Raw genomic sequence first — 27,497 nt, 5'->3', positions numbered from 1 at the left:
GTGAGCATTCCTGGCAGATGTGCATAAAGACTGCCCTATCGTCAGCTCAAGGACCTCACAGGTAGTTTAAAGGCAGCGCCCGAACAGGGACTTGAACCCTGGACCCTCAGATTAAAAGTCTGATGCTCTACCGACTGAGCTATCCGGGCTCTGAAAGCTCTACCTCCAGAGCAGTCCAAGCTGCTTGAATCTTGACATCTATGGTGGAAAAAGAGCATTCTTTTAATCTGAGGTTTCTGGCTTAGTTTTACCTATAGGTCAATGCTCTTTCACCGGAAACAAGGGCCTTGCAAAAAGACACCGCCCCAAAGGCTTCCTTAACCCTGGACCAAGACGCTTCCAGTATTCTTAATCAGTGACTGGGTTACAAATAAAGACAGTTCACCTTTAGCCTCATGATGCCAGGTCCAGCAGAGGAAACGCAGGCCAAAAAACAAGGTAGAATCCACTCTGGATTATAGGCAAGTGAAGAACGAGTGGCGAGTCCAACCACAGATTGTTTACTTGAGCCCAGGTAAGCTGCCAAACAGTTGTTCTAGCAATCACCTTCAGCCATCTTTATTTCTGGCGCAGATTCCAAGAGCCTAGAGGGGGGAGTTGGCGTCCTAGGACATTTTTAACTCTTTGGTCCAGTGAGCATTCCTGGCAGATGTGCATAAAGACTGCCCTATCGTCAGCTCAAGGACCTCACAGGTAGTTTAAAGGCAGCGCCCGAACAGGGACTTGAACCCTGGACCCTCAGATTAAAAGTCTGATGCTCTACCGACTGAGCTATCCGGGCTCTGAAAGCTCTACCTCCAGAGCAGTCCAAGCTGCTTGAATCTTGACATCTATGGTGGAAAAAGAGCATTCTTTTAATCTGAGGTTTCTGGCTTAGTTTTACCTATAGGTCAATGCTCTTTCACCGGAAACAAGGGCCTTGCAAAAAGACACCGCCCCAAAGGCTTCCTTAACCCTGGACCAAGACGCTTCCAGTATTCTTAATCAGTGACTGGGTTACAAATAAAGACAGTTCACCTTTAGCCTCATGATGCCAGGTCCAGCAGAGGAAACGCAGGCCAAAAAACAAGGTAGAATCCACTCTGGCAAGTGAAGAACGAGTGGCGAGTGCCAACCACAGATTGTTTACTGGAGCCCAGGTAAGCTGCCAAACAGTTGTTCTAGCAATCACCTTCAGCCATCTTTATTTCTGGCGCAGATTCCAAGAGCCTAGAGGGGGGAGTTGGCGTCCTAGGACATTTTTAACTCTTTGGTCCAGTGAGCATTCCTGGCAGATGTGCATAAAGACTGCCCTATCGTCAGCTCAAGGACCTCACAGGTAGTTTAAAGGCAGCGCCCGAACAGGGACTTGAACCCTGGACCCTCAGATTAAAAGTCTGATGCTCTACCGACTGAGCTATCCGGGCTCTGAAAGCTCTACCTCCAGAGCAGTCCAAGCTGCTTGAATCTTGACATCTATGGTGGAAAAGTGCATTCTTTTAATCTGAGGTTTCTGGCTTAGTTTTACCTATAGGTCAATGCTCTTTCACCGGAAACAAGGGCCTTGCAAAAAGACACCGCCCCAAAGGCTTCCTTAACCCTGGACCAAGACGCTTCCAGTATTCTTAATCAGTGACTGGGTTACAAATAAAGACAGTTCACCTTTAGCCTCATGATGCCAGGTCCAGCAGAGGAAACGCAGGCCAAAAAACAAGGTAGAATCCACTCTGGATTATAGGCAAGTGAAGAACGAGTGGCGAGTTCCAACCACAGATTGTTTACTTGAGCCCAGGTAAGCTGCCAAACAGTTGTTCTAGCAATCACCTTCAGCCATCTTTATTTCTGGCGCAGATTCCAAGAGCCTAGAGGGGGGAGTTGGCGTCCTAGGACATTTTTAACTCTTTGGTCCAGTGAGCATTCCTGGCAGATGTGCATAAAGACTGCCCTATCGTCAGCTCAAGGACCTCACAGGTAGTTTAAAGGCAGCGCCCGAACAGGGACTTGAACCCTGGACCCTCAGATTAAAAGTCTGATGCTCTACCGACTGAGCTATCCAGGCTCTGAAAGCTCTACCTCCAGAGCAGTCCAAGCTGCTTGAATCTTGACATCTATGGTAGAAAAAGTGCATTCTTTTAATCTGAGGTTTCTGGCTTAGTTTTACCTATAGGTCAATGCTCTTTCACCGGAAACAAGGGCCTTGCAAAAAGACACCGCCCCAAAGGCTTCCTTAACCCTGGACCAAGACGCTTCCAGTATTCTTAATCAGTGACTGGGTTACAAATAAAGACAGTTCACCTTTAGCCTCATGATGCCAGGTCCAGCAGAGGAAATGCAGGCCAAAAAACAAGGTAGAATCAGTTGTGCCATACGTTCCTTTTTGAGGCGCGCGCCGTGTTTGATCAAAAGTCCACGTACTACCGCATTATGGGCTTCCCACACTACCCCCACGCTGCTGTCAGGTGTTGTGTTGGTGGAGAAGTAGTGTCCCAGCTCTCTCACCACCTCTGTCATAACTTCGGTATTCTGTAGGAGACTCTCATTCAACCTCCATACTGGTCTCTGATCTCTCGTCTTGTCAAAAATTGAGTACTTCAGAGTGATCGGGGCGTGGTCCGACCACGTAATCGACCTGATAGTGGCCTCCCGAATCGCGTCTAGTTGTCCGTGGGGTAGCAGAAAATAGTCGAGTCTCTAATACATCTGGTGGGGCTTAGAAGAAAAGGTGTAATCCCTGTCTCCAGGGTGTAGGAGCCGCCAGGCGTCAACTAATTGCATGTTGTGCAGGGAGGCGTCAATCTGTTTGAGAGTGTCACGCATCAGGGCTGATGTTCCCGTGGATGTGTCTTCGGTCGGAATTAGGGCAACGTTCAGGTCCTCCCCCACTATCAATTGGCCCTCTGTGAAGTGGCCAAGCTGTCTCAGCCGTTTCCTAAGAAAGACGTCCTGTTGGGTATTTGGGGCGTAAAAGTTAGCGAGTGTCACCGTCTTGTCTCCTACCTTGCCCTTCAGGAAGAGGAAGCGCCCCTCCCTGTCCGTCAGGGCATCCATGGGCGTCCACGGCACTCTCGCCGAGATCAAAATAGACACTCCCCTAGATTTGGCCTCTGAGTACTGAGAATGATGTGCTATCGGGTAAAATCTGTTTTGCAAGAATGGTAGTCTACTTTCTTTAAAGTGCGTTTCCTGTGCGTCGCATGTCTTGTAACACCATACGGCTTTTTTCGGGCGTGTTCAGGCCCTTCACATTAAGCGAAATCACGGTAAGGATGTCCATGCTCGTGCAGCAGGAGGGGGGGGTTTAGAAGTGGGGGATCAGGAATAGCTGACCGGCGCTAAGGTTTGGGCCGCGTACACGACGCCCGAGGCTATTGAAGTGGGGAAGAGGAGTGGGAAAGGTAGAGTTGGGTAGTGGGTAGAAAAGGAAGAGGGAGAGTAGATAGAAGAGGAAAGCAAATTCAGATGGCAGGCTCCAGGTGGGGCCTCCAGACAAAGAATACTAAGGCAGCCAAAATCGGCTGTATACACTCTTCGGGAGTATCCCGAGGACCGAGTGTCGTCCTAAGTGGGGAAGGTGGGCTAAACAGAGATCGAGAGCGAGCCCCCGACCCTCTCCACCCATCCCCGGCCAAAACATGTATTATGAAAAAAGGTCAAATCTATAACCGACATCATATACTATATGTATCCATAACTGCAGGACTTTCATTAACTAAAACATTTAAGTGCAGAGAACAGAACAATGCAAACAGTGCAAACAATGCAATTGGGACGTTACGTTACCCATAAGGCCATGAGATCAAAATCCCCAACCCTCTGTGACAGATACTGCCCGTTTCTCCAACCCAGAACCCGCTCCCCACCCCGCCAACTCCATGCCAGGCCAGCCCCCCTCCCGGGGACCGGGCAATAGGCCGAGAGGTAGGTATGAATGGTCCCTTATATAACATCCATGGTTGCCTCTTCACAGAGTCAAGCCCTGCAGCCTCAGGAGGGACCATGGCAAAGTGAAGCGTCCCTGTGTCGCCCAGGGGTCCCCAGAGGGGGTGTCCCCAGACTTTCCTTCTTAGGCCCCTCGGGAATCCCTCCCCCCCCAACAAAGCCCCAACGTCCGCGAGGGAGCCCCCCATCCCAGAACCAAGGCCTCAAAACCCTGGGGATGCCAGTTGCCAGTTTCCTGACCACCGGACCCTGCGTCTCCAGCAGCAACGGTTCTCCCGCCCCCCCCCCACCAGGCGCCACAGTCCATGTCAACCTCCTGACCCCACACGTGGCAGTTTTCCTCCAGGGAAGCATATACATCCCCTGCGGTGGCTCCGCATCACATAACCCAGGCCAACTGGTGGGGGATCCCCCCAGAGTGTCGACGAGGGCATCCCGGCCGGGAGTCCCCACATCCGGGCCAACTGAGTCTGCCATGTTGCAGGGATCATCAAGGGGGGGCATCCCCAGTTCGTGGTCAGTCAGGGAGGGGGATTATCAGGCACAGAGGTCCGGCGCCATCCACCCGCCGGGTATCCGAAATGGGGGGGCAGAGGGAGGCGAAAAAGGGGGGCCGGGAAGGGGGGGGTAGTGGGGATCAAACCCCAAGGGAGTCACAGTGCATATAGCCATTACACAGTACATCGGGGGGGGTCGGGGGTCATCAAGGGGTATCGTAACGGATCTCTGGGGGTCTCCGCAGTGCGGGCAACTTGCGGGCAGTGATAAACAGAGAAAAGGGGGGAAGTCAATTGTATGGCCTACGGCCTACTCACGTCCCGCTCCACCTCGCGCAGAATGGCGTCTCCTGAGGCCTCTGCATCTGGGGGCCCCGATAGGCCGCAGCGCCGGAACGGCCGGTTTGGCGGGGGATGAACTGTAGCCAGTCCGGCACCTGTATCGGTTCTGCACCCAAGTATCTGAACAGGGCGGGTAGATCTGCGACGGTCTGGAGCGAGAAGGCAGTGTTGTCCTTACGAAAGGTGACTGCCAGCGGGTAGCCCCAGCGATACGTGTGACCCGTTTGCCTGGCCAGGTCCAGCACAGGCCGTAGCATGGCTCTTCGGCGTAGAGTCGCCCTTGAGAGGTCCGGGAGGATACGTACTTGGGCCCCGTCCACCTCGAGGTCTCCCAGGTCCCATGCCCGCCGCAGGATGTCTTCCTTCTGACCATATCGGTGCAGGCGGCATACCACGTCCCGCGGCCTGTCTTGATCCGCCGGTTTGGGCCCCAGCGCCCTGTGCGCTCTGTCCACCACTACCTCCGCCTCCGGGTCTTCCAGGACCAGCCTGAAGATGCTCAGGACCTTGGCCCCTACATCTTCCCCCTCTTCGGGTTCGGGGATGCCACGGAGCCGCAGGTTATTGCGGCAGCTCCTGTCTTCCACATCCTCCAGGTGGAGCTGTAACGAGATGGTGGCCTCCTGGTGACGGTCCCGGGCTTGCTCCAACGCCGCCACGCGGTCCGCCAACGAGGAAACAGTTTCCTCTCCCAAGGTGACCCGGTCGTTCAGTGTCGAGACCTCCCCCCGTACCTCCTGGATGTCTCGCCTGTGGGTTTCCTCTAGGCAGAGGATCAGGGCCTCAATGTCGGTTCTGGTTGGTAAGGCTTGCAGTATGGCTCTCACGTCCGGATGTAGGCCAGCGAGCTCCGGGGTCTGAGCGGATGACATGTCGCTTTGTAAATTATTCTCTGGGGGCTGGTGTGGAAAGGTCATCCAGTCCTCCGATCCTCCAGCTTCCAGTATCTGTTCTCATGGAGTTTCTCCGTCCGGTTGTGCGGGACCTCGTGGCTCAGGTAGGCCGGAATCCGGGGGTAACTCCTGTAGGGTCTTAAAATATTTCTGGATTTCTCCTGGATTTCTCATTGGTACCAATGAAACATAATTTTATAATGGTTCTCTTTATAGAGCGTACAGATGGAGCTCTTAGAGGCCTGCGACCATATAAGCTGCCATGCCTGCATGGGTATATCCTCACCCAAGGCCCCCTCCCACTTGCGCATGTAGACATGCCGAGGCCCAGTAGGTGACATGTCCTGTTTCAGGAGCCGGTAGGTGCGCGAGATCATACCTTTGGGGGATGACCCTTCCAAACAGATTCTCTCAAACTCAGTTAAAGGGGAGAATTGAAGATTCGTTACTAGAGATTGAGCAAAATGACGGATTTGTAAATAACTAAAAAAAGCCTGTTTGGGCGAATCAAAAGCCTCTTTCAGGTCTTGGAAAGACCGTAGGGTTCTGGTTCTAGTATCCACCAATTGACCGAAGCGAAATAAGGCCCTATCTCTCCAGAAGTGGGACATCTGCCAGGTCAAGCTGTCTGGGATACTAGGCGTAAATAAAAAGGAGGTGACCAGGGAGGCGGAGGAAGTGAGGGGATATTGCAGTTTAGCGCGCTGCCACAAGGTTCGCAATAATACCATAGGTCTAGGAGTTGTGATGGGCTGAGCGATGTGTCGGGACTCCACAGCATGGAGTCAGGGTGATTGGGCGCTAGCCACAATTTTTCAATTTGCGTCCATCGATTATAGGCATAGAGGGTACACCAAGAGGCCACTGAGCGGCTAAGTAGTAAGAAGGATTTCAATCCGCTTGGCCCTTGCTCCATTTCCCCCATGCATCCTCTTGTCACAAGCAGTTAATTCTTGTGGTGGGGTTGTCTCGGGCATCAGGCTTGATCCATCTTCTTGGGTCATTTAGTTCTGAGCGGTTCGCAGGTTCTATAGGGGGTTTCCTTCTGTCACAAAGTCATGGGTCGGTGGGTTCTCCTGTCATAGTGGATACGTATACGGTTGCCTTCCAGGTACACGTTACGCCACTGGACGGTTTGTTCTCTACCCTTCTATACCTAAACATGTGTATTTTTGCCCTCTTCTCAGGCATACCGACCAGCTAGGCCAAGGCACACCTCAGGCCTTGGGTGTTAGGGTTATCACAGTTTCATACTCGAAGACTCTGACTACAAGTAGTATTTGGCAACGTTAGGGAAAGCAAGGCCAACCTGGTCGCGAGGGGCATACAGGACCTAGCTATCCGGTGTGTCCTAGGACATTTTTAACTCTTTGGTCCAGTGAGCATTCCTGGCAGATGTGCATAAAGACTGCCCTATCGTCAGCTCAAGGACCTCACAGGTAGTTTAAAGGCAGCGCCCGAACAGGGACTTGAAGCCTGGACCCTCAGATTAAAAGTCTGATGCTCTACTGACTGAGCTATCCGGGCTCTGAAAGCTCTACCTCCAGAGCAGTCCAAGCTGCTTGAATCTTGACATCTATGGTGGAAAAAGTGCATTCTTTTAATCTGAGGTTTCTGGCTTAGTTTTACCTATAGGTCAATGCTCTTTCACCGGAAACAAGGGCCTTGCAAAAAGACACCGCCCCAAAGGCTTCCTTAACCCTGGACCAAGACGCTTCCAGTATTCTTAATCAGTGACTGGGTTACAAATAAAGACAGTTCACCTTTAGCCTCATGATGCCAGGTCCAGCGAGGAAACGCAGGCCAAAAAACAAGGTAGAATCCACTCTAAAAACAAGGTAGAATCCACTCTGGATTATAGGCAAGTGAAGAACGAGTGGCGAGTCCCAACCACAGATTGTTTACTTGAGCCCAGGTAAGCTGCCAAACAGTTGTTCTAGCAATCACCTTCAGCCATCTTTATTTCTGGCGCAGATTCCAAGAGCCTAGAGGGGGGAGTTGGCGTCCTAGGACATTTTTAACTCTTTGGTCCAGTGAGCATTCCTGGCAGATGTGCATAAAGACTGCCCTATCGTCAGCTCAAGGACCTCACAGGTAGTTTAAAGGCAGCGCCCGAACAGGGACTTGAACCCTGGACCCTCAGATTAAAAGTCTGATGCTCTACCGACTGAGCTATCCGGGCTCTGAAAGCTCTACCTCCAGAGCAGTCCAAGCTGCTTGAATCTTGACATCTATGGTGTAAAAAGTGCATTCTTTTAATCTGAGGTTTCTGGCTTAGTTTTACCTATAGGTCAATGCTCTTTCACCGGAAACAAGGGCCTTGCAAAAAGACACCGCCCCAAAGGCTTCCTTAACCCTGGACCAAGACGCTTCCAGTATTCTTAATCAGTGACTGGGTTACAAATAAAGACAGTTCACCTTTAGCCTCATGATGCCAGGTCCAGCAGAAGAAACGCAGGCCAAAAAACAAGGTAGAATCCACTCTGGCAAGTGAAGAACGAGTGGCGAGTGCCAACCACAGATTGTTTACTGGAGCCCAAGCAGTTGTTCTAGCAATCACCTTCAGCCATCTTTATTTCTGGCGCAGATTCCAAGAGCCTAGAGGGGGGAGTTGGCGTCCTAGGACATTTTTAACTCTTTGGTCCAGTGAGCATTCCTGGCAGATGTGCATAAAGACTGCCCTATCGTCAGCTCAAGGACCTCACAGGTAGTTTAAAGGCATCGCCCGAACAGGGACTTGAACCCTGGACCCTCAGATTAAAAGTCTGATGCTCTACCGACTGAGCTATCCGGGCTCTGAAAGCTCTACCTCCAGAGCAGTCCAAGCTGCTTGAATCTTGACATCTATGGTGGAAAAAGTGCATTCTTTTAATCTGAGGTTTCTGGCTTAGTTTTACCTATAGGTCAATGCTCTTTCACCGGAAACAAGGGCCTTGCAAAAAGACACCGCCCCAAAGGCTTCCTTAACCCTGGACCAAGACGCTTCCAGTATTCTTAATCAGTGACTGGGTTACAAATAAAGACAGTTCACCTTTAGCCTCATGATGCCAGGTCCAGCAGAGGAAACGCAGGCCAAAAAACAAGGTAGAATCCACTCTGGATTATAGGCAAGTGAAGAACGAGTGGCGAGTCCCAACCACAGATTGTTTACTTGAGCCCAGGTAAGCTGCCAAACAGTTGTTCTAGCAATCACCTTCAGCCATCTTTATTTCTGGCGCAGATTCAAAGAGCCTAGAGGGGGGAGTTGGCATCCTAGGACATTTTTAACTCTTTGGTCCAGTGAGCATTCCTGGCAGATGTGCATAAAGACTGCCCTATCGTCAGCTCAAGGACCTCACAGGTAGTTTAAAGGCAGCGCCCGAACAGGGACTTGAACCCTGGACCCTCAGATTAAAAGTCTGATGCTCTACCGACTGAGCTATCCGGGCTCTGAAAGCTCTCCCTCCAGAGCAGTCCAAGCTGCTTGAATCTTGACATCTATGGTGGAAAAAGAGCATTCTTTTAATCTGAGGTTTCTGGCTTAGTTTTACCTATAGGTCAATGCTCTTTCACCGGAAACAAGGGCCTTGCAAAAAGACACCGCCCCAAAGGCTTCCTTAACCCTGGACCAAGACGCTTCCAGTATTCTTAATCAGTGACTGGGTTACAAATAAAGACAGTTCACCTTTAGCCTCATGATGCCAGGTCCAGCGGAGGAAACGCAGGCCAAAAAACAAGGTAGAATCCACTCTGGCAAGTGAAGAACGAGTGGCGAGTGCCAACCACAGATTGTTTACTGGAGCCCAAACAGTTGTTCTAGCAATCACCTTCAGCCATCTTTATTTCTGGCGCAGATTCCAAGAGCCTAGAGGGGGGAGTTGGCGTCCTAGGACATTTTTAACTCTTTGGTCCAGTGAGCATTCCTGGCAGATGTGCATAAAGACTGCCCTATCGTCAGCTCAAGGACCTCACAGGTAGTTTAAAGGCAGCGCCCGAACAGGGACTTGAACCCTGGACCCTCAGATTAAAAGTCTGATGCTCTACCGACTGAGCTATCCGGGCTCTGAAAGCTCTACCTCCAGAGCAGTCCAAGCTGCTTGAATCTTGACATCTATGGTGGAAAAAGAGCATTCTTTTAATCTGAGGTTTCTGGCTTAGTTTTACCTATAGGTCAATGCTCTTTCACCGGAAACAAGGGCCTTGCAAAAAGACACCGCCCCAAAGGCTTCCTTAACCCTGGACCAAGACGCTTCCAGTATTCTTAATCAGTGACTGGGTTACAAATAAAGACAGTTCACCTTTAGCCTCATGATGCCAGGTCCAGCGGAGGAAACGCAGGCCAAAAAACAAGGTAGAATCCACTCTGGCAAGTGCCAACCACAGATTGTTTACTGGAGCCCAAACAGTTGTTCTAGCAATCACCTTCAGCCATCTTTATTTCTGGCGCAGATTCCAAGAGCCTAGAGGGGGGAGTTGGCGTCCTAGGACATTTTTAACTCTTTGGTCCAGTGAGCATTCCTGGCAGATGTGCATAAAGACTGCCCTATCGTCAGCTCAAGGACCTCACAGGTAGTTTAAAGGCAGCGCCCGAACAGGGACTTGAACCCTGGACCCTCAGATTAAAAGTCTGATGCTCTACCGACTGAGCTATCCGGGCTCTGAAAGCTCTACCTCCAGAGCAGTCCAAGCTGCTTGAATCTTGACATCTATGGTGTAAAAAGTGCATTCTTTTAATCTGAGGTTTCTGGCTTAGTTTTACCTATAGGTCAATGCTCTTTCACCGGAAACAAGGGCCTTGCAAAAAGACACCGCCCCAAAGGCTTCCTTAACCCTGGACCAAGACGCTTCCAGTATTCTTAATCAGTGACTGGGTTACAAATAAAGACAGTTCACCTTTAGCCTCATGATGCCAGGTCCAGCAGAGGAAACGCAGGCCAAAAAACAAGGTAGAATCCACTCTGGATTATAGGCAAGTGAAGAACGAGTGGCGAGTCCCAACCACAGATTGTTTACTTGAGCCCAGGTAAGCTGCCAAACAGTTGTTCTAGCAATCACCTTCAGCCATCTTTATTTCTGGCGCAGATTCCAAGAGCCTAGAGGGGGGAGTTGGCGTCCTAGGACATTTTTAACTCTTTGGTCCAGTGAGCATTCCTGGCAGATGTGCATAAAGACTGCCCTATCGTCAGCTCAAGGACCTCACAGGTAGTTTAAAGGCAGCGCCCGAACAGGACTTGAACCCTGGACCCTCAGATTAAAAGTCTGATGCTCTACCGACTGAGCTATCCGGGCTCTGAAAGCTCTACCTCCAGAGCAGTCCAAGCTGCTTGAATCTTGACATCTATGGTGTAAAAAGTGCATTCTTTTAATCTGAGGTTTCTGGCTTAGTTTTACCTATAGGTCAATGCTCTTTCACCGGAAACAAGGGCCTTGCAAAAAGACACCGCCCCAAAGGCTTCCTTAACCCTGGACCAAGACGCTTCCAGTATTCTTAATCAGTGACTGGGTTACAAATAAAGACAGTTCACCTTTAGCCTCATGATGCCAGGTCCAGCGGAGGAAACGCAGGCCAAAAAACAAGGTAGAATCCACTCTGGCAAGTGAAGAACGAGTGGCGAGTGCCAACCACAGATTGTTTACTGGAGCCCAAACAGTTGTTCTAGCAATCACCTTCAGCCATCTTTATTTCTGGCGCAGATTCCAAGAGCCTAGAGGGGGGAGTTGGCGTCCTAGGACATTTTTAACTCTTTGGTCCAGTGAGCATTCCTGGCAGATGTGCATAAAGACTGCCCTATCGTCAGCTCAAGGACCTCACAGGTAGTTTAAAGGCAGCGCCCGAACAGGGACTTGAACCCTGGACCCTCAGATTAAAAGTCTGATGCTCTACCGACTGAGCTATCCGGGCTCTGAAAGCTCTACCTCCAGAGCAGTCCAAGCTGCTTGAATCTTGACATCTATGGTGGAAAAAGTGCATTCTTTTAATCTGAGGTTTCTGGCTTAGTTTTACCTATAGGTCAATGCTCTTTCACCGGAAACAAGGGCCTTGCAAAAAGACACCGCCCCAAAGGCTTCCTTAACCCTGGACCAAGACGCTTCCAGTATTCTTAATCAGTGACTGGGTTACAAATAAAGACAGTTCACCTTTAGCCTCATGATGCCAGGTCCAGCAGAGGAAACGCAGGCCAAAAAACAAGGTAGAATCCACTCTGGATTATAGGCAAGTGAAGAACGAGTGGCGAGTTCCAACCACAGATTGTTTACTTGAGCCCAGGTAAGCTGCCAAACAGTTGTTCTAGCAATCACCTTCAGCCATCTTTATTTCTGGCGCAGATTCCAAGAGCCTAGAGGGGGGAGTTGGCGTCCTAGGACATTTTTAACTCTTTGGTCCAGTGAGCATTCCTGGCAGATGTGCATAAAGACTGCCCTATCGTCAGCTCAAGGACCTCACAGGTAGTTTAAAGGCAGCGCCCGAACAGGGACTTGAACCCTGGACCCTCAGATTAAAAGTCTGATGCTCTACCGACTGAGCTATCCGGGCTCTGAAAGCTCTCCCTCCAGAGCAGTCCAAGCTGCTTGAATCTTGACATCTATGGTGGAAAAAGTGCATTCTTTTAATCTGAGGTTTCTGGCTTAGTTTTACCTATAGGTCAATGCTCTTTCACCGGAAACAAGGGCCTTGCAAAAAGACACCGCCCCAAAGGCTTCCTTAACCCTGGACCAAGACGCTTCCAGTATTCTTAATCAGTGACTGGGTTACAAATAAAGACAGTTCACCTTTAGCCTCATGATGCCAGGTCCAGCGAGGAAACGCAGGCCAAAAAACAAGGTAGAATCCACTCTGGCAAGTGAAGAACGAGTGGCGAGTGCCAACCACAGATTGTTTACTGGAGCCCAAACAGTTGTTCTAGCAATCACCTTCAGCCATCTTTATTTCTGGCGCAGATTCCAAGAGCCTAGAGGGGGGAGTTGGCGTCCTAGGACATTTTTAACTCTTTGGTCCAGTGAGCATTCCTGGCAGATGTGCATAAAGACTGCCCTATCGTCAGCTCAAGGACCTCACAGGTAGTTTAAAGGCAGCGCCCGAACAGGGACTTGAACCCTGGACCCTCAGATTAAAAGTCTGATGCTCTACCGACTGAGCTATCCGGGCTCTGAAAGCTCTACCTCCAGAGCAGTCCAAGCTGCTTGAATCTTGACATCTATGGTGGAAAAAGTGCATTCTTTTAATCTGAGGTTTCTGGCTTAGTTTTACCTATAGGTCAATGCTCTTTCACCGGAAACAAGGGCCTTGCAAAAAGACACCGCCCCAAAGGCTTCCTTAACCCTGGACCAAGACGCTTCCAGTATTCTTAATCAGTAACTGGGTTACAAATAAAGACAGTTCACCTTTAGCCTCATGATGCCAGGTCCAGCAGAGGAAACGCAGGCCAAAAAACAAGGTAGAATCCACTCTGGATTATAGGCAAGTGAAGAACGAGTGGCGAGTGCCAACCACAGATTGTTTACTGGAGCCCAAACAGTTGTTCTAGCAATCACCTTCAGCCATCTTTATTTCTGGCGCAGATTCCAAGAGCCTAGAGGGGGGAGTTGGCGTCCTAGGACATTTTTAACTCTTTGGTCCAGTGAGCATTCCTGGCAGATGTGCATAAAGACTGCCCTATCGTCAGCTCAAGGACCTCACAGGTAGTTTAAAGGCAGCGCCCGAACAGGGACTTGAACCCTGGACCCTCAGATTAAAAGTCTGATGCTCTACCGACTGAGCTATCCGGGCTCTGAAAGCTCTACCTCCAGAGCAGTCCAAGCTGCTTGAATCTTGACATCTATGGTGGAAAAAGAGCATTCTTTTAATCTGAGGTTTCTGGCTTAGTTTTACCTATAGGTCAATGCTCTTTCACCGGAAACAAGGGCCTTGCAAAAAGACACCGCCCCAAAGGCTTCCTTAACCCTGGACCAAGACGCTTCCAGTATTCTTAATCAGTAACTGGGTTACAAATAAAGACAGTTCACCTTTAGCCTCATGATGCCAGGTCCAGCGGAGGAAACGCAGGCCAAAAAACAAGGTAGAATCCACTCTGGCAAGTGAAGAACGAGTGGCGAGTGCCAACCACAGATTGTTTACTGGAGCCCAAACAGTTGTTCTAGCAATCACCTTCAGCCATCTTTATTTCTGGCGCAGATTCCAAGAGCCTAGAGGGGGGAGTTGGCGTCCTAGGACATTTTTAACTCTTTGGTCCAGTGAGCATTCCTGGCAGATGTGCATAAAGACTGCCCTATCGTCAGCTCAAGGACCTCACAGGTAGTTTAAAGGCAGCGCCCGAACAGGGACTTGAACCCTGGACCCTCAGATTAAAAGTCTGATGCTCTACCGACTGAGCTATCCGGGCTCTGAAAGCTCTACCTCCAGAGCAGTCCAAGCTGCTTGAATCTTGACATCTATGGTGGAAAAAGTGCATTCTTTTAATCTGAGGTTTCTGGCTTAGTTTTACCTATAGGTCAATGCTCTTTCACCGGAAACAAGGGCCTTGCAAAAAGACACCGCCCCAAAGGCTTCCTTAACCCTGGACCAAGACGCTTCCAGTATTCTTAATCAGTAACTGGGTTACAAATAAAGACAGTTCACCTTTAGCCTCATGATGCCAGGTCCAGCAGAGGAAACGCAGGCCAAAAAACAAGGTAGAATCCACTCTGGATTATAGGCAAGTGAAGAACGAGTGGCGAGTCCAACCACAGATTGTTTACTTGAGCCCAGGTAAGCTGCCAAACAGTTGTTCTAGCAATCACCTTCAGCCATCTTTATTTCTGGCGCAGATTCCAAGAGCCTAGAGGGGGGAGTTGGCGTCCTAGGACATTTTTAACTCTTTGGTCCAGTGAGCATTCCTGGCAGATGTGCATAAAGACTGCCCTATCGTCAGCTCAAGGACCTCACAGGTAGTTTAAAGGCAGCGCCCGAACAGGGACTTGAACCCTGGACCCTCAGATTAAAAGTCTGATGCTCTACCGACTGAGCTATCCGGGCTCTGAAAGCTCTACCTCCAGAGCAGTCCAAGCTGCTTGAATCTTGACATCTATGGTGTAAAAAGTGCATTCTTTTAATCTGAGGTTTCTGGCTTAGTTTTACCTATAGGTCAATGCTCTTTCACCGGAAACAAGGGCCTTGCAAAAAGACACCGCCCCAAAGGCTTCCTTAACCCTGGACCAAGACGCTTCCAGTATTCTTAATCAGTAACTGGGTTACAAATAAAGACAGTTCACCTTTAGCCTCATGATGCCAGGTCCAGCAGAGGAAACGCAGGCCAAAAAACAAGGTAGAATCCACTCTGGATTATAGGCAAGTGAAGAACGAGTGGCGAGTTCCAACCACAGATTGTTTACTTGAGCCCAGGTAAGCTGCCAAACAGTTGTTCTAGCAATCACCTTCAGCCATCTTTATTTCTGGCGCAGATTCCAAGAGCCTAGAGGGGGGAGTTGGCGTCCTAGGACATTTTTAACTCTTTGGTCCAGTGAGCATTCCTGGCAGATGTGCATAAAGACTGCCCTATCGTCAGCTCAAGGACCTCACAGGTAGTTTAAAGGCAGCGCCCGAACAGGGACTTGAACCCTGGACCCTCAGATTAAAAGTCTGATGCCCTACCGACTGAGCTATCCGGGCTCTGAAAGCTCTACCTCCAGAGCAGTCCAAGCTGCTTGAATCTTGACATCTATGGTGGAAAAAGAGCATTCTTTTAATCTGAGGTTTCTGGCTTAGTTTTACCTATAGGTCAATGCTCTTTCACCGGAAACAAGGGCCTTGCAAAAAGACACCGCCCCAAAGGCTTCCTTAACCCTGGACCAAGACGCTTCCAGTATTCTTAATCAGTGACTGGGTTACAAATAAAGACAGTTCACCTTTAGCCTCATGATGCCAGGTCCAGCGAGGAAACGCAGGCCAAAAAACAAGGTAGAATCCACTCTGGCAAGTGAAGAACGAGTGGCGAGTGCCAACCACAGATTGTTTACTGGAGCCCAAACAGTTGTTCTAGCAATCACCTTCAGCCATCTTTATTTCTGGCGCAGATTCCAAGAGCCTAGAGGGGGGAGTTGGCGTCCTAGGACATTTTTAACTCTTTGGTCCAGTGAGCATTCCTGGCAGATGTGCATAAAGACTGCCCTATCGTCAGCTCAAGGACCTCACAGGTAGTTTAAAGGCAGCGCCCGAACAGGGACTTGAACCCTGGACCCTCAGATTAAAAGTCTGATGCTCTACCGACTGAGCTATCCGGGCTCTGAAAGCTCTACCTCCAGAGCAGTCCAAGCTGCTTGAATCTTGACATCTATGGTGGAAAAAGTGCATTCTTTTAATCTGAGGTTTCTGGCTTAGTTTTACCTATAGGTCAATGCTCTTTCACCGGAAACAAGGGCCTTGCAAAAAGACACCGCCCCAAAGGCTTCCTTAACCCTGGACCAAGACGCTTCCAGTATTCTTAATCAGTAACTGGGTTACAAATAAAGACAGTTCACCTTTAGCCTCATGATGCCAGGTCCAGCAGAGGAAACGCAGGCCAAAAAACAAGGTAGAATCCACTCTGGATTATAGGCAAGTGAAGAACGAGTGGCGAGTCCAACCACAGATTGTTTACTTGAGCCCAGGTAAGCTGCCAAACAGTTGTTCTAGCAATCACCTTCAGCCATCTTTATTTCTGGCGCAGATTCCAAGAGCCTAGAGGGGGGAGTTGGCGTCCTAGGACATTTTTAACTCTTTGGTCCAGTGAGCATTCCTGGCAGATGTGCATAAAGACTGCCCTATCGTCAGCTCAAGGACCTCACAGGTAGTTTAAAGGCTGCGCCCGAACAGGGACTTGAACCCTGGACCCTCAGATTAAAAGTCTGATGCTCTACCGACTGAGCTATCCGGGCTCTGAAAGCTCTACCTCCAGAGCAGTCCAAGCTGCTTGAATCTTGACATCTATGGTGTAAAAAGTGCATTCTTTTAATCTGAGGTTTCTGGCTTAGTTTTACCTATAGGTCAATGCTCTTTCACCGGAAACAAGGGCCTTGCAAAAAGACACCGCCCCAAAGGCTTCCTTAACCCTGGACCAAGACGCTTCCAGTATTCTTAATCAGTGACTGGGTTACAAATAAAGACAGTTCACCTTTAGCCTCATGATGCCAGGTCCAGCAGAGGAAACGCAGGCCAAAAAACAAGGTAGAATCCACTCTGGATTATAGGCAAGTGAAGAACGAGTGGCGAGTTCCAACCACAGATTGTTTACTTGAGCCCAGGTAAGCTGCCAAACAGTTGTTCTAGCAATCACCTTCAGCCATCTTTATTTCTGGCGCAGATTCCAAGAGCCTAGAGGGGGGAGTTGGCGTCCTAGGACATTTTTAACTCTTTGGTCCAGTGAGCATTCCTGGCAGATGTGCATAAAGACTGCCCTATCGTCAGCTCAAGGACCTCACAGGTAGTTTAAAGGCAGCGCCCGAACAGGGACTTGAACCCTGGACCCTCAGATTAAAAGTCTGATGCTCTACCGACTGAGCTATCCGGGCTCTGAAAGCTCTACCTCCAGAGCAGTCCAAGCTGCTTGAATCTTGACATCTATGGTGTAAAAAGTGCATTCTTTTAATCTGAGGTTTCTGGCTTAGTTTTACCTATAGGTCAATGCTCTTTCACCGGAAACAAGGGCCTTGCAAAAAGACACCGCCCCAAAGGCTTCCTTAACCCTGGACCAAGACGCTTCCAGTATTCTTAATCAGTGACTGGGTTACAAATAAAGACAGTTCACCTTTAGCCTCATGATGCCAGGTCCAGCGAGGAAACGCAGGCCAAAAAACAAGGTAGAATCCACTCTGGCAAGTGAAGAACGAGTGGCGAGTGCCAACCACAGATTGTTTACTGGAGCCCAAACAGTTGTTCTAGCAATCACCTTCAGCCATCTTTATTTCTGGCGCAGATTCCAAGAGCCTAGAGGGGGGAGTTGGCGTCCTAGGACATTTTTAACTCTTTGGTCCAGTGAGCATTCCTGGCAGATGTGCATAAAGACTGCCCTATCGTCAGCTCAAGGACCTCACAGGTAGTTTAAAGGCAGCGCCCGAACAGGGACTTGAACCCTGGACCCTCAGATTAAAAGTCTGATGCTCTACCGACTGAGCTATCCGGGCTCTGAAAGCTCTACCTCCAGAGCAGTCCAAGCTGCTTGAATCTTGACATCTATGGTGGAAAAAGTGCATTCTTTTAATCTGAGGTTTCTGGCTTAGTTTTACCTATAGGTCAATGCTCTTTCACCGGAAACAAGGGCCTTGCAAAAAGACACCGCCCCAAAGGCTTCCTTAACCCTGGACCAAGACGCTTCCAGTATTCTTAATCAGTAACTGGGTTACAAATAAAGACAGTTCACCTTTAGCCTCATGATGCCAGGTCCAGCAGAGGAAACGCAGGCCAAAAAACAAGGTAGAATCCACTCTGGATTATAGGCAAGTGAAGAACGAGTGGCGAGTCCAACCACAGATTGTTTACTTGAGCCCAGGTAAGCTGCCAAACAGTTGTTCTAGCAATCACCTTCAGCCATCTTTATTTCTGGCGCAGATTCCAAGAGCCTAGAGGGGGGAGTTGGCGTCCTAGGACATTTTTAACTCTTTGGTCCAGTGAGCATTCCTGGCAGATGTGCATAAAGACTGCCCTATCGTCAGCTCAAGGACCTCACAGGTAGTTTAAAGGCAGCGCCCGAACAGGGACTTGAACCCTGGACCCTCAGATTAAAAGTCTGATGCTCTACCGACTGAGCTATCCGGGCTCTGAAAGCTCTACCTCCAGAGCAGTCCAAGCTGCTTGAATCTTGACATCTATGGTGGAAAAAGTGCATTCTTTTAATCTGAGGTTTCTGGCTTAGTTTTACCTATAGGTCAATGCTCTTTCACCGGAAACAAGGGCCTTGCAAAAAGACACCGCCCCAAAGGCTTCCTTAACCCTGGACCAAGACGCTTCCAGTATTCTTAATCAGTGACTGGGTTACAAATAAAGACAGTTCACCTTTAGCCTCATGATGCCAGGTCCAGCGAGGAAACGCAGGCCAAAAAACAAGGTAGAATCCACTCTGGCAAGTGAAGAACGAGTGGCGAGTGCCAACCACAGATTGTTTACTGGAGCCCAAACAGTTGTTCTAGCAATCACCTTCAGCCATCTTTATTTCTGGCGCAGATTCCAAGAGCCTAGAGGGGGGAGTTGGCGTCCTAGGACATTTTTAACTCTTTGGTCCAGTGAGCATTCCTGGCAGATGTGCATAAAGACTGCCCTATCGTCAGCTCAAGGACCTCACAGGTAGTTTAAAGGCAGCGCCCGAACAGGGACTTGAACCCTGGACCCTCAGATTAAAAGTCTGATGCTCTACCGACTGAGCTATCCGGGCTCTGAAAGCTCTCCCTCCAGAGCAGTCCAAGCTGCTTGAATCTTGACATCTATGGTGGAAAAAGAGCATTCTTTTAATCTGAGGTTTCTGGCTTAGTTTTACCTATAGGTCAATGCTCTTTCACCGGAAACAAGGGCCTTGCAAAAAGACACCGCCCCAAAGGCTTCCTTAACCCTGGACCAAGACGCTTCCAGTATTCTTAATCAGTGACTGGGTTACAAATAAAGACAGTTCACCTTTAGCCTCATGATGCCAGGTCCAGCGAGGAAACGCAGGCCAAAAAACAAGGTAGAATCCACTCTGGCAAGTGAAGAACGAGTGGCGAGTGCCAACCACAGATTGTTTACTGGAGCCCAAACAGTTGTTCTAGCAATCACCTTCAGCCATCTTTATTTCTGGCGCAGATTCCAAGAGCCTAGAGGGGGGAGTTGGCGTCCTAGGACATTTTTAACTCTTTGGTCCAGTGAGCATTCCTGGCAGATGTGCATAAAGACTGCCCTATCGTCAGCTCAAGGACCTCACAGGTAGTTTAAAGGCAGCGCCCGAACAGGGACTTGAACCCTGGACCCTCAGATTAAAAGTCTGATGCTCTACCGACTGAGCTATCCGGGCTCTGAAAGCTCTACCTCCAGAGCAGTCCAAGCTGCTTGAATCTTGACATCTATGGTGTAAAAAGTGCATTCTTTTAATCTGAGGTTTCTGGCTTAGTTTTACCTATAGGTCAATGCTCTTTCACCGGAAACAAGGGCCTTGCAAAAAGACACCGCCCCAAAGGCTTCCTTAACCCTGGACCAAGACGCTTCCAGTATTCTTAATCAGTGACTGGGTTACAAATAAAGACAGTTCACCTTTAGCCTCATGATGCCAGGTCCAGCAGAGGAAACGCAGGCCAAAAAACAAGGTAGAATCCACTCTGGCAAGTGAATAACGAGTGGCGAAATGCCAACCACAGATTGTTTACTGGAGCCCAAACAGTTGTTCTAGCAATCACCTTCAGCCATCTTTATTTCTGGCGCAGATTCCAAGAGCCTAGAGGGGGGAGTTGGCGTCCTAGGACATTTTTAACTCTTTGGTCCAGTGAGCATTCCTGGCAGATGTGCATAAAGACTGCCCTATCGTCAGCTCAAGGACCTCACAGGTAGTTTAAAGGCAGCGCCCGAACAGGGACTTGAACCCTGGACCCTCAGATTAAAAGTCTGATGCTCTACCGACTGAGCTATCCGGGCTCTGAAAGCTCTACCTCCAGAGCAGTCCAAGCTGCTTGAATCTTGACATCTATGGTGGAAAAAGTGCATTCTTTTAATCTGAGGTTTCTGGCTTAGTTTTACCTATAGGTCAATGCTCTTTCACCGGAAACAAGGGCCTTGCAAAAAGACACCGCCCCAAAGGCTTCCTTAACCCTGGACCAAGACGCTTCCAGTATTCTTAATCAGTAACTGGGTTACAAATAAAGACAGTTCACCTTTAGCCTCATGATGCCAGGTCCAGCAGAGGAAACGCAGGCCAAAAAACAAGGTAGAATCCACTCTGGATTATAGGCAAGTGAAGAACGAGTGGCGAGTTCCAACCACAGATTGTTTACTTGAGCCCAGGTAAGCTGCCAAACAGTTGTTCTAGCAATCACCTTCAGCCATCTTTATTTCTGGCGCAGATTCCAAGAGCCTAGAGGGGGGAGTTGGCGTCCTAGGACATTTTTAACTCTTTGGTCCAGTGAGCATTCCTGGCAGATGTGCATAAAGACTGCCCTATCGTCAGCTCAAGGACCTCACAGGTAGTTTAAAGGCAGCGCCCGAACAGGGACTTGAACCCTGGACCCTCAGATTAAAAGTCTGATGCTCTACCGACTGAGCTATCCGGGCTCTGAAAGCTCTACCTCCAGAGCAGTCCAAGCTGCTTGAATCTTGACATCTACGGTGGAAAAAGTGCATTCTTTTAATCTGAGGTTTCTGGCTTAGTTTTACCTATAGGTCAATGCTCTTTCACCGGAAACAAGGGCCTTGCAAAAAGACACCGCCCCAAAGGCTTCCTTAACCCTGGACCAAGACGCTTCCAGTATTCTTAATCAGTAACTGGGTTACAAATAAAGACAGTTCACCTTTAGCCTCATGATGCCAGGTCCAGCAGAGGAAACGCAGGCCAAAAAACAAGGTAGAATCCACTCTGGATTATAGGCAAGTGAAGAACGAGTGGCGAGTCCAACCACAGATTGTTTACTTGAGCCCAGGTAAGCTGCCAAACAGTTGTTCTAGCAATCACCTTCAGCCATCTTTATTTCTGGCGCAGATTCCAAGAGCCTAGAGGGGGGAGTTGGCGTCCTAGGACATTTTTAACTCTTTGGTCCAGTGAGCATTCCTGGCAGATGTGCATAAAGACTGCCCTATCGTCAGCTCAAGGACCTCACAGGTAGTTTAAAGGCAGCGCCCGAACAGGGACTTGAACCCTGGACCCTCAGATTAAAAGTCTGATGCTCTACCGACTGAGCTATCCGGGCTCTGAAAGCTCTACCTCCAGAGCAGTCCAAGCTGCTTGAATCTTGACATCTATGGTGTAAAAAGTGCATTCTTTTAATCTGAGGTTTCTGGCTTAGTTTTACCTATAGGTCAATGCTCTTTCACCGGAAACAAGGGCCTTGCAAAAAGACACCGCCCCAAAGGCTTCCTTAACCCTGGACCAAGACGCTTCCAGTATTCTTAATCAGTAACTGGGTTACAAATAAAGACAGTTCACCTTTAGCCTCATGATGCCAGGTCCAGCAGAGGAAACGCAGGCCAAAAAACAAGGTAGAATCCACTCTGGCAAGTGAAGAACGAGTGGCGAGTGCCAACCACAGATTGTTTACTGGAGCCCAAACAGTTGTTCTAGCAATCACCTTCAGCCATCTTTATTTCTGGCGCAGATTCCAAGAGCCTAGAGGGGGGAGTTGGCGTCCTAGGACATTTTTAACTCTTTGGTCCAGTGAGCATTCCTGGCAGATGTGCATAAAGACTGCCCTATCGTCAGCTCAAGGACCTCACAGGTAGTTTAAAGGCAGCGCCCGAACAGGGACTTGAACCCTGGACCCTCAGATTAAAAGTCTGATGCTCTACCGACTGAGCTATCCGGGCTCTGAAAGCTCTACCTCCAGAGCAGTCCAAGCTGCTTGAATCTTGACATCTATGGTGGAAAAAGTGCATTCTTTTAATCTGAGGTTTCTGGCTTAGTTTTACCTATAGGTCAATGCTCTTTCACCGGAAACAAGGGCCTTGCAAAAAGACACCGCCCCAAAGGCTTCCTTAACCCTGGACCAAGACGCTTCCAGTATTCTTAATCAGTAACTGGGTTACAAATAAAGACAGTTCACCTTTAGCCTCATGATGCCAGGTCCAGCAGAGGAAACGCAGGCCAAAAAACAATGTAGAATCCACTCTGGATTATAGGCAAGTGAAGAACGAGTGGCGAGTCCAACCACAGATTGTTTACTTGAGCCCAGGTAAGCTGCCAAACAGTTGTTCTAGCAATCACCTTCAGCCATCTTTATTTCTGGCGCAGATTCCAAGAGCCTAGAGGGGGGAGTTGGCGTCCTAGGACATTTTTAACTCTTTGGTCCAGTGAGCATTCCTGGCAGATGTGCATAAAGACTGCCCTATCGTCAGCTCAAGGACCTCACAGGTAGTTTAAAGGCAGCGCCCGAACAGGGACTTGAACCCTGGACCCTCAGATTAAAAGTCTGATGCTCTACCGACTGAGCTATCCGGGCTCTGAAAGCTCTACCTCCAGAGCAGTCCAAGCTGCTTGAATCTTGACATCTATGGTGTAAAAAGTGCATTCTTTTAATCTGAGGTTTCTGGCTTAGTTTTACCTATAGGTCAATGCTCTTTCACCGGAAACAAGGGCCTTGCAAAAAGACACCGCCCCAAAGGCTTCCTTAACCCTGGACCAAGACGCTTCCAGTATTCTTAATCAGTGACTGGGTTACAAATAAAGACAGTTCACCTTTAGCCTCATGATGCCAGGTCCAGCGGAGGAAACGCAGGCCAAAAAACAAGGTAGAATCCACTCTGGCAAGTGAAGAACGAGTGGCGAGTGCCAACCACAGATTGTTTACTGGAGCCCAAACAGTTGTTCTAGCAATCACCTTCAGCCATCTTTATTTCTGGCGCAGATTCCAAGAGCCTAGAGGGGGGAGTTGGCGTCCTAGGACATTTTTAACTCTTTGGTCCAGTGAGCATTCCTGGCAGATGTGCATAAAGACTGCCCTATCGTCAGCTCAAGGACCTCACAGGTAGTTTAAAGGCAGCGCCCGAACAGGGACTTGAACCCTGGACCCTCAGATTAAAAGTCTGATGCTCTACCGACTGAGCTATCCGGGCTCTGAAAGCTCTACCTCCAGAGCAGTCCAAGCTGCTTGAATCTTGACATCTATGGTGTAAAAAGTGCATTCTTTTAATCTGAGGTTTCTGGCTTAGTTTTACCTATAGGTCAATGCTCTTTCACCGGAAACAAGGGCCTTGCAAAAAGACACCGCCCCAAAGGCTTCCTTAACCCTGGACCAAGACGCTTCCAGTATTCTTAATCAGTGACTGGGTTACAAATAAAGACAGTTCACCTTTAGCCTCATGATGCCAGGTCCAGCAGAGGAAACGCAGGCCAAAAAACAAGGTAGAATCCACTCTGGCAAGTGAAGAACGAGTGGCGAGTGCCAACCACAGATTGTTTACTGGAGCCCAAACAGTTGTTCTAGCAATCACCTTCAGCCATCTTTATTTCTGGCGCAGATTCCAAGAGCCTAGAGGGGGGAGTTGGCGTCCTAGGACATTTTTAACTCTTTGGTCCAGTGAGCATTCCTGGCAGATGTGCATAAAGACTGCCCTATCGTCAGCTCAAGGACCTCACAGGTAGTTTAAAGGCAGCGCCCGAACAGGGACTTGAACCCTGGACCCTCAGATTAAAAGTCTGATGCTCTACCGACTGAGCTATCCGGGCTCTGAAAGCTCTACCTCCAGAGCAGTCCAAGCTGCTTGAATCTTGACATCTATGGTGGAAAAAGTGCATTCTTTTAATCTGAGGTTTCTGGCTTAGTTTTACCTATAGGTCAATGCTCTTTCACCGGAAACAAGGGCCTTGCAAAAAGACACCGCCCCAAAGGCTTCCTTAACCCTGGACCAAGACGCTTCCAGTATTCTTAATCAGTAACTGGGTTACAAATAAAGACAGTTCACCTTTAGCCTCATGATGCCAGGTCCAGCAGAGGAAACGCAGGCCAAAAAACAAGGTAGAATCCACTCTGGATTATAGGCAAGTGAAGAACGAGTGGCGAGTCCAACCACAGATTGTTTACTTGAGCCCAGGTAAGCTGCCAAACAGTTGTTCTAGCAATCACCTTCAGCCATCTTTATTTCTGGCGCAGATTCCAAGAGCCTAGAGGGGGGAGTTGGCGTCCTAGGACATTTTTAACTCTTTGGTCCAGTGAGCATTCCTGGCAGATGTGCATAAAGACTGCCCTATCGTCAGCTCAAGGACCTCACAGGTAGTTTAAAGGCAGCGCCCGAACAGGGACTTGAACCCTGGACCCTCAGATTAAAAGTCTGATGCTCTACCGACTGAGCTATCCGGGCTCTGAAAGCTCTACCTCCAGAGCAGTCCAAGCTGCTTGAATCTTGACATCTATGGTGTAAAAAGTGCATTCTTTTAATCTGAGGTTTCTGGCTTAGTTTTACCTATAGGTCAATGCTCTTTCACCGGAAACAAGGGCCTTGCAAAAAGACACCGCCCCAAAGGCTTCCTTAACCCTGGACCAAGACGCTTCCAGTATTCTTAATCAGTGACTGGGTTACAAATAAAGACAGTTCACCTTTAGCCTCATGATGCCAGGTCCAGCAGAGGAAACGCAGGCCAAAAAACAAGGTAGAATCCACTCTGGCAAGTGAAGAACGAGTGGCGAGTGCCAACCACAGATTGTTTACTGGAGCCCAAACAGTTGTTCTAGCAATCACCTTCAGCCATCTTTATTTCTGGCGCAGATTCCAAGAGCCTAGAGGGGGGAGTTGGCGTCCTAGGACATTTTTAACTCTTTGGTCCAGTGAGCATTCCTGGCAGATGTGCATAAAGACTGCCCTATCGTCAGCTCAAGGACCTCACAGGTAGTTTAAAGGCTGCGCCCGAACAGGGACTTGAACCCTGGACCCTCAGATTAAAAGTCTGATGCTCTACCGACTGAGCTATCCGGGCTCTGAAAGCTCTACCTCCAGAGCAGTCCAAGCTGCTTGAATCTTGACATCTATGGTGTAAAAAGTGCATTCTTTTAATCTGAGGTTTCTGGCTTAGTTTTACCTATAGGTCAATGCTCTTTCACCGGAAACAAGGGCCTTGCAAAAAGACACCGCCCCAAAGGCTTCCTTAACCCTGGACCAAGACGCTTCCAGTATTCTTAATCAGTAACTGGGTTACAAATAAAGACAGTTCACCTTTAGCCTCATGATGCCAGGTCCAGCAGAGGAAACGCAGGCCAAAAAACAAGGTAGAATCCACTCTGGCAAGTGAAGAACGAGTGGCGAATGCCAACCACAGATTGTTTACTGGAGCCCAAACAGTTGTTCTAGCAATCACCTTCAGCCATCTTTATTTCTGGCGCAGATTCCAAGAGCCTAGAGGGGGGAGTTGGCGTCCTAGGACATTTTTAACTCTTTGGTCCAGTGAGCATTCCTGGCAGATGTGCATAAAGACTGCCCTATCGTCAGCTCAAGGACCTCACAGGTAGTTTTAAGGCAGCGCCCGAACAGGGACTTGAACCCTGGACCCTCAGATTAAAAGTCTGATGCTCTACCGACTGAGCTATCCGGGCTCTGAAAGCTCTACCTCCAGAGCAGTCCAAGCTGCTTGAATCTTGACATCTATGGTGGAAAAAGTGCATTCTTTTAATCTGAGGTTTCTGGCTTAGTTTTACCTATAGGTCAATGCTCTTTCACCGGAAACAAGGGCCTTGCAAAAAGACACCGCCCCAAAGGCTTCCTTAACCCTGGACCAAGACGCTTCCAGTATTCTTAATCAGTGACTGGGTTACAAATAAAGACAGTTCACCTTTAGCCTCATGATGCCAGGTCCAGCGGAGGAAACGCAGGCCAAAAAACAAGGTAGAATCCACTCTGGATTATAGGCAAGTGAAGAACGAGTGGCGAGTTCCAACCACAGATTGTTTACTTGAGCCCAGGTAAGCTGCCAAACAGTTGTTCTAGCAATCACCTTCAGCCATCTTTATTTCTGGCGCAGATTCCAAGAGCCTAGAGGGGGGAGTTGGCGTCCTAGGACATTTTTAACTCTTTGGTCCAGTGAGCATTCCTGGCAGATGTGCATAAAGACTGCCCTATCGTCAGCTCAAGGACCTCACAGGTAGTTTAAAGGCAGCGCCCGAACAGGGACTTGAACCCTGGACCCTCAGATTAAAAGTCTGATGCTCTACCGACTGAGCTATCCGGGCTCTGAAAGCTCTACCTCCAGAGCAGTCCAAGCTGCTTGAATCTTGACATCTATGGTGTAAAAAGTGCATTCTTTTAATCTGAGGTTTCTGGCTTAGTTTTACCTATAGGTCAATGCTCTTTCACCGGAAACAAGGGCCTTGCAAAAAGACACCGCCCCAAAGGCTTCCTTAACCCTGGACCAAGACGCTTCCAGTATTCTTAATCAGTGACTGGGTTACAAATAAAGACAGTTCACCTTTAGCCTCATGATGCCAGGTCCAGCGGAGGAAACGCAGGCCAAAAAACAAGGTAGAATCCACTCTGGCAAGTGAAGAACGAGTGGCGAGTGCCAACCACAGATTGTTTACTGGAGCCCAAACAGTTGTTCTAGCAATCACCTTCAGCCATCTTTATTTCTGGCGCAGATTCCAAGAGCCAAGAGGGGGGAGTTGGCGTCCTAGGACATTTTTAACTCTTTGGTCCAGTGAGCATTCCTGGCAGATGTGCATAAAGACTGCCCTATCGTCAGCTCAAGGACCTCACAGGTAGTTTAAAGGCAGCGCCCGAACAGGGACTTGAACCCTGGACCCTCAGATTAAAAGTCTGATGCTCTACCGACTGAGCTATCCGGGCTCTGAAAGCTCTACCTCCAGAGCAGTCCAAGCTGCTTGAATCTTGACATCTATGGTGGAAAAAGTGCATTCTTTTAATCTGAGGTTTCTGGCTTAGTTTTACCTATAGGTCAATGCTCTTTCACCGGAAACAAGGGCCTTGCAAAAAGACACCGCCCCAAAGGCTTCCTTAACCCTGGACCAAGACGCTTCCAGTATTCTTAATCAGTGACTGGGTTACAAATAAAGACAGTTCACCTTTAGCCTCATGATGCCAGGTCCAGCAGAGGAAACGCAGGCCAAAAAACAAGGTAGAATCCACTCTGGTTGCAAGTGAAGAACGAGTGGCGAGTGCCAACCACAGATTGTTTACTTGAGCCCAGGTAGCTGCCAAACAGTTGTTCTAGCAATCACCTTCAGCCATCTTTATTTCTGGCGCAGATTC

At 49.1% G+C, this 27,497-nt stretch overlaps 35 non-coding genes across 35 annotated transcripts; all 35 read right to left on the bottom strand.

Moving 5' to 3' along the window:
- Nucleotides 1-76: 76 nt before the first annotated feature.
- On the bottom strand, nucleotides 77-149 carry TRNAK-UUU. The gene has a single exon. It is a non-coding gene; the product is annotated as a tRNA-Lys (tRNA).
- A 559-nt stretch (nucleotides 150-708) lies between these two features.
- On the bottom strand, nucleotides 709-781 carry TRNAK-UUU. The gene has a single exon. It is a non-coding gene; the product is annotated as a tRNA-Lys (tRNA).
- A 552-nt stretch (nucleotides 782-1,333) lies between these two features.
- TRNAK-UUU lies at nucleotides 1,334-1,406 on the bottom strand. The gene has a single exon. It is a non-coding gene; the product is annotated as a tRNA-Lys (tRNA).
- A 559-nt stretch (nucleotides 1,407-1,965) lies between these two features.
- On the bottom strand, nucleotides 1,966-2,038 carry TRNAK-UUU. Its single transcript has one exon. It is a non-coding gene; the product is annotated as a tRNA-Lys (tRNA).
- Nucleotides 2,039-7,759: 5,721 nt separating this feature from the next.
- TRNAK-UUU lies at nucleotides 7,760-7,832 on the bottom strand. The gene has a single exon. It is a non-coding gene; the product is annotated as a tRNA-Lys (tRNA).
- Nucleotides 7,833-8,372: 540 nt separating this feature from the next.
- TRNAK-UUU lies at nucleotides 8,373-8,445 on the bottom strand. Its single transcript has one exon. It is a non-coding gene; the product is annotated as a tRNA-Lys (tRNA).
- A 560-nt stretch (nucleotides 8,446-9,005) lies between these two features.
- TRNAK-UUU lies at nucleotides 9,006-9,078 on the bottom strand. The gene has a single exon. It is a non-coding gene; the product is annotated as a tRNA-Lys (tRNA).
- A 540-nt stretch (nucleotides 9,079-9,618) lies between these two features.
- Nucleotides 9,619-9,691, bottom strand: TRNAK-UUU. Its single transcript has one exon. It is a non-coding gene; the product is annotated as a tRNA-Lys (tRNA).
- Nucleotides 9,692-10,213: 522 nt separating this feature from the next.
- On the bottom strand, nucleotides 10,214-10,286 carry TRNAK-UUU. Its single transcript has one exon. It is a non-coding gene; the product is annotated as a tRNA-Lys (tRNA).
- Nucleotides 10,287-11,458: 1,172 nt separating this feature from the next.
- Nucleotides 11,459-11,531, bottom strand: TRNAK-UUU. Its single transcript has one exon. It is a non-coding gene; the product is annotated as a tRNA-Lys (tRNA).
- Nucleotides 11,532-12,091: 560 nt separating this feature from the next.
- Nucleotides 12,092-12,164, bottom strand: TRNAK-UUU. The gene has a single exon. It is a non-coding gene; the product is annotated as a tRNA-Lys (tRNA).
- Nucleotides 12,165-12,703: 539 nt separating this feature from the next.
- Nucleotides 12,704-12,776, bottom strand: TRNAK-UUU. The gene has a single exon. It is a non-coding gene; the product is annotated as a tRNA-Lys (tRNA).
- Nucleotides 12,777-13,324: 548 nt separating this feature from the next.
- Nucleotides 13,325-13,397, bottom strand: TRNAK-UUU. The gene has a single exon. It is a non-coding gene; the product is annotated as a tRNA-Lys (tRNA).
- Nucleotides 13,398-13,937: 540 nt separating this feature from the next.
- Nucleotides 13,938-14,010, bottom strand: TRNAK-UUU. The gene has a single exon. It is a non-coding gene; the product is annotated as a tRNA-Lys (tRNA).
- Nucleotides 14,011-14,569: 559 nt separating this feature from the next.
- TRNAK-UUU lies at nucleotides 14,570-14,642 on the bottom strand. The gene has a single exon. It is a non-coding gene; the product is annotated as a tRNA-Lys (tRNA).
- Nucleotides 14,643-15,202: 560 nt separating this feature from the next.
- On the bottom strand, nucleotides 15,203-15,275 carry TRNAK-UUU. Its single transcript has one exon. It is a non-coding gene; the product is annotated as a tRNA-Lys (tRNA).
- Nucleotides 15,276-15,814: 539 nt separating this feature from the next.
- Nucleotides 15,815-15,887, bottom strand: TRNAK-UUU. The gene has a single exon. It is a non-coding gene; the product is annotated as a tRNA-Lys (tRNA).
- Nucleotides 15,888-16,446: 559 nt separating this feature from the next.
- TRNAK-UUU lies at nucleotides 16,447-16,519 on the bottom strand. Its single transcript has one exon. It is a non-coding gene; the product is annotated as a tRNA-Lys (tRNA).
- A 560-nt stretch (nucleotides 16,520-17,079) lies between these two features.
- Nucleotides 17,080-17,152, bottom strand: TRNAK-UUU. The gene has a single exon. It is a non-coding gene; the product is annotated as a tRNA-Lys (tRNA).
- A 539-nt stretch (nucleotides 17,153-17,691) lies between these two features.
- On the bottom strand, nucleotides 17,692-17,764 carry TRNAK-UUU. Its single transcript has one exon. It is a non-coding gene; the product is annotated as a tRNA-Lys (tRNA).
- Nucleotides 17,765-18,323: 559 nt separating this feature from the next.
- TRNAK-UUU lies at nucleotides 18,324-18,396 on the bottom strand. The gene has a single exon. It is a non-coding gene; the product is annotated as a tRNA-Lys (tRNA).
- Nucleotides 18,397-18,935: 539 nt separating this feature from the next.
- On the bottom strand, nucleotides 18,936-19,008 carry TRNAK-UUU. The gene has a single exon. It is a non-coding gene; the product is annotated as a tRNA-Lys (tRNA).
- A 539-nt stretch (nucleotides 19,009-19,547) lies between these two features.
- TRNAK-UUU lies at nucleotides 19,548-19,620 on the bottom strand. The gene has a single exon. It is a non-coding gene; the product is annotated as a tRNA-Lys (tRNA).
- A 541-nt stretch (nucleotides 19,621-20,161) lies between these two features.
- Nucleotides 20,162-20,234, bottom strand: TRNAK-UUU. The gene has a single exon. It is a non-coding gene; the product is annotated as a tRNA-Lys (tRNA).
- Nucleotides 20,235-20,794: 560 nt separating this feature from the next.
- Nucleotides 20,795-20,867, bottom strand: TRNAK-UUU. The gene has a single exon. It is a non-coding gene; the product is annotated as a tRNA-Lys (tRNA).
- A 559-nt stretch (nucleotides 20,868-21,426) lies between these two features.
- TRNAK-UUU lies at nucleotides 21,427-21,499 on the bottom strand. Its single transcript has one exon. It is a non-coding gene; the product is annotated as a tRNA-Lys (tRNA).
- A 540-nt stretch (nucleotides 21,500-22,039) lies between these two features.
- On the bottom strand, nucleotides 22,040-22,112 carry TRNAK-UUU. Its single transcript has one exon. It is a non-coding gene; the product is annotated as a tRNA-Lys (tRNA).
- A 559-nt stretch (nucleotides 22,113-22,671) lies between these two features.
- TRNAK-UUU lies at nucleotides 22,672-22,744 on the bottom strand. The gene has a single exon. It is a non-coding gene; the product is annotated as a tRNA-Lys (tRNA).
- Nucleotides 22,745-23,284: 540 nt separating this feature from the next.
- Nucleotides 23,285-23,357, bottom strand: TRNAK-UUU. Its single transcript has one exon. It is a non-coding gene; the product is annotated as a tRNA-Lys (tRNA).
- A 540-nt stretch (nucleotides 23,358-23,897) lies between these two features.
- On the bottom strand, nucleotides 23,898-23,970 carry TRNAK-UUU. Its single transcript has one exon. It is a non-coding gene; the product is annotated as a tRNA-Lys (tRNA).
- Nucleotides 23,971-24,529: 559 nt separating this feature from the next.
- TRNAK-UUU lies at nucleotides 24,530-24,602 on the bottom strand. The gene has a single exon. It is a non-coding gene; the product is annotated as a tRNA-Lys (tRNA).
- Nucleotides 24,603-25,142: 540 nt separating this feature from the next.
- TRNAK-UUU lies at nucleotides 25,143-25,215 on the bottom strand. Its single transcript has one exon. It is a non-coding gene; the product is annotated as a tRNA-Lys (tRNA).
- A 540-nt stretch (nucleotides 25,216-25,755) lies between these two features.
- TRNAK-UUU lies at nucleotides 25,756-25,828 on the bottom strand. Its single transcript has one exon. It is a non-coding gene; the product is annotated as a tRNA-Lys (tRNA).
- Nucleotides 25,829-26,388: 560 nt separating this feature from the next.
- TRNAK-UUU lies at nucleotides 26,389-26,461 on the bottom strand. The gene has a single exon. It is a non-coding gene; the product is annotated as a tRNA-Lys (tRNA).
- A 540-nt stretch (nucleotides 26,462-27,001) lies between these two features.
- Nucleotides 27,002-27,074, bottom strand: TRNAK-UUU. The gene has a single exon. It is a non-coding gene; the product is annotated as a tRNA-Lys (tRNA).
- Nucleotides 27,075-27,497: the final 423 nt, after the last annotated feature.

Source organism: Rana temporaria, chromosome 3 (assembly GCF_905171775.1).
Source record: "Rana temporaria chromosome 3, aRanTem1.1, whole genome shotgun sequence".
NCBI lineage: Eukaryota > Metazoa > Chordata > Amphibia > Anura > Ranidae > Rana > Rana temporaria.
Note: the sequence above shows the minus strand (reverse complement) of the source record. Positions and strands in the feature narration are given on the sequence as shown.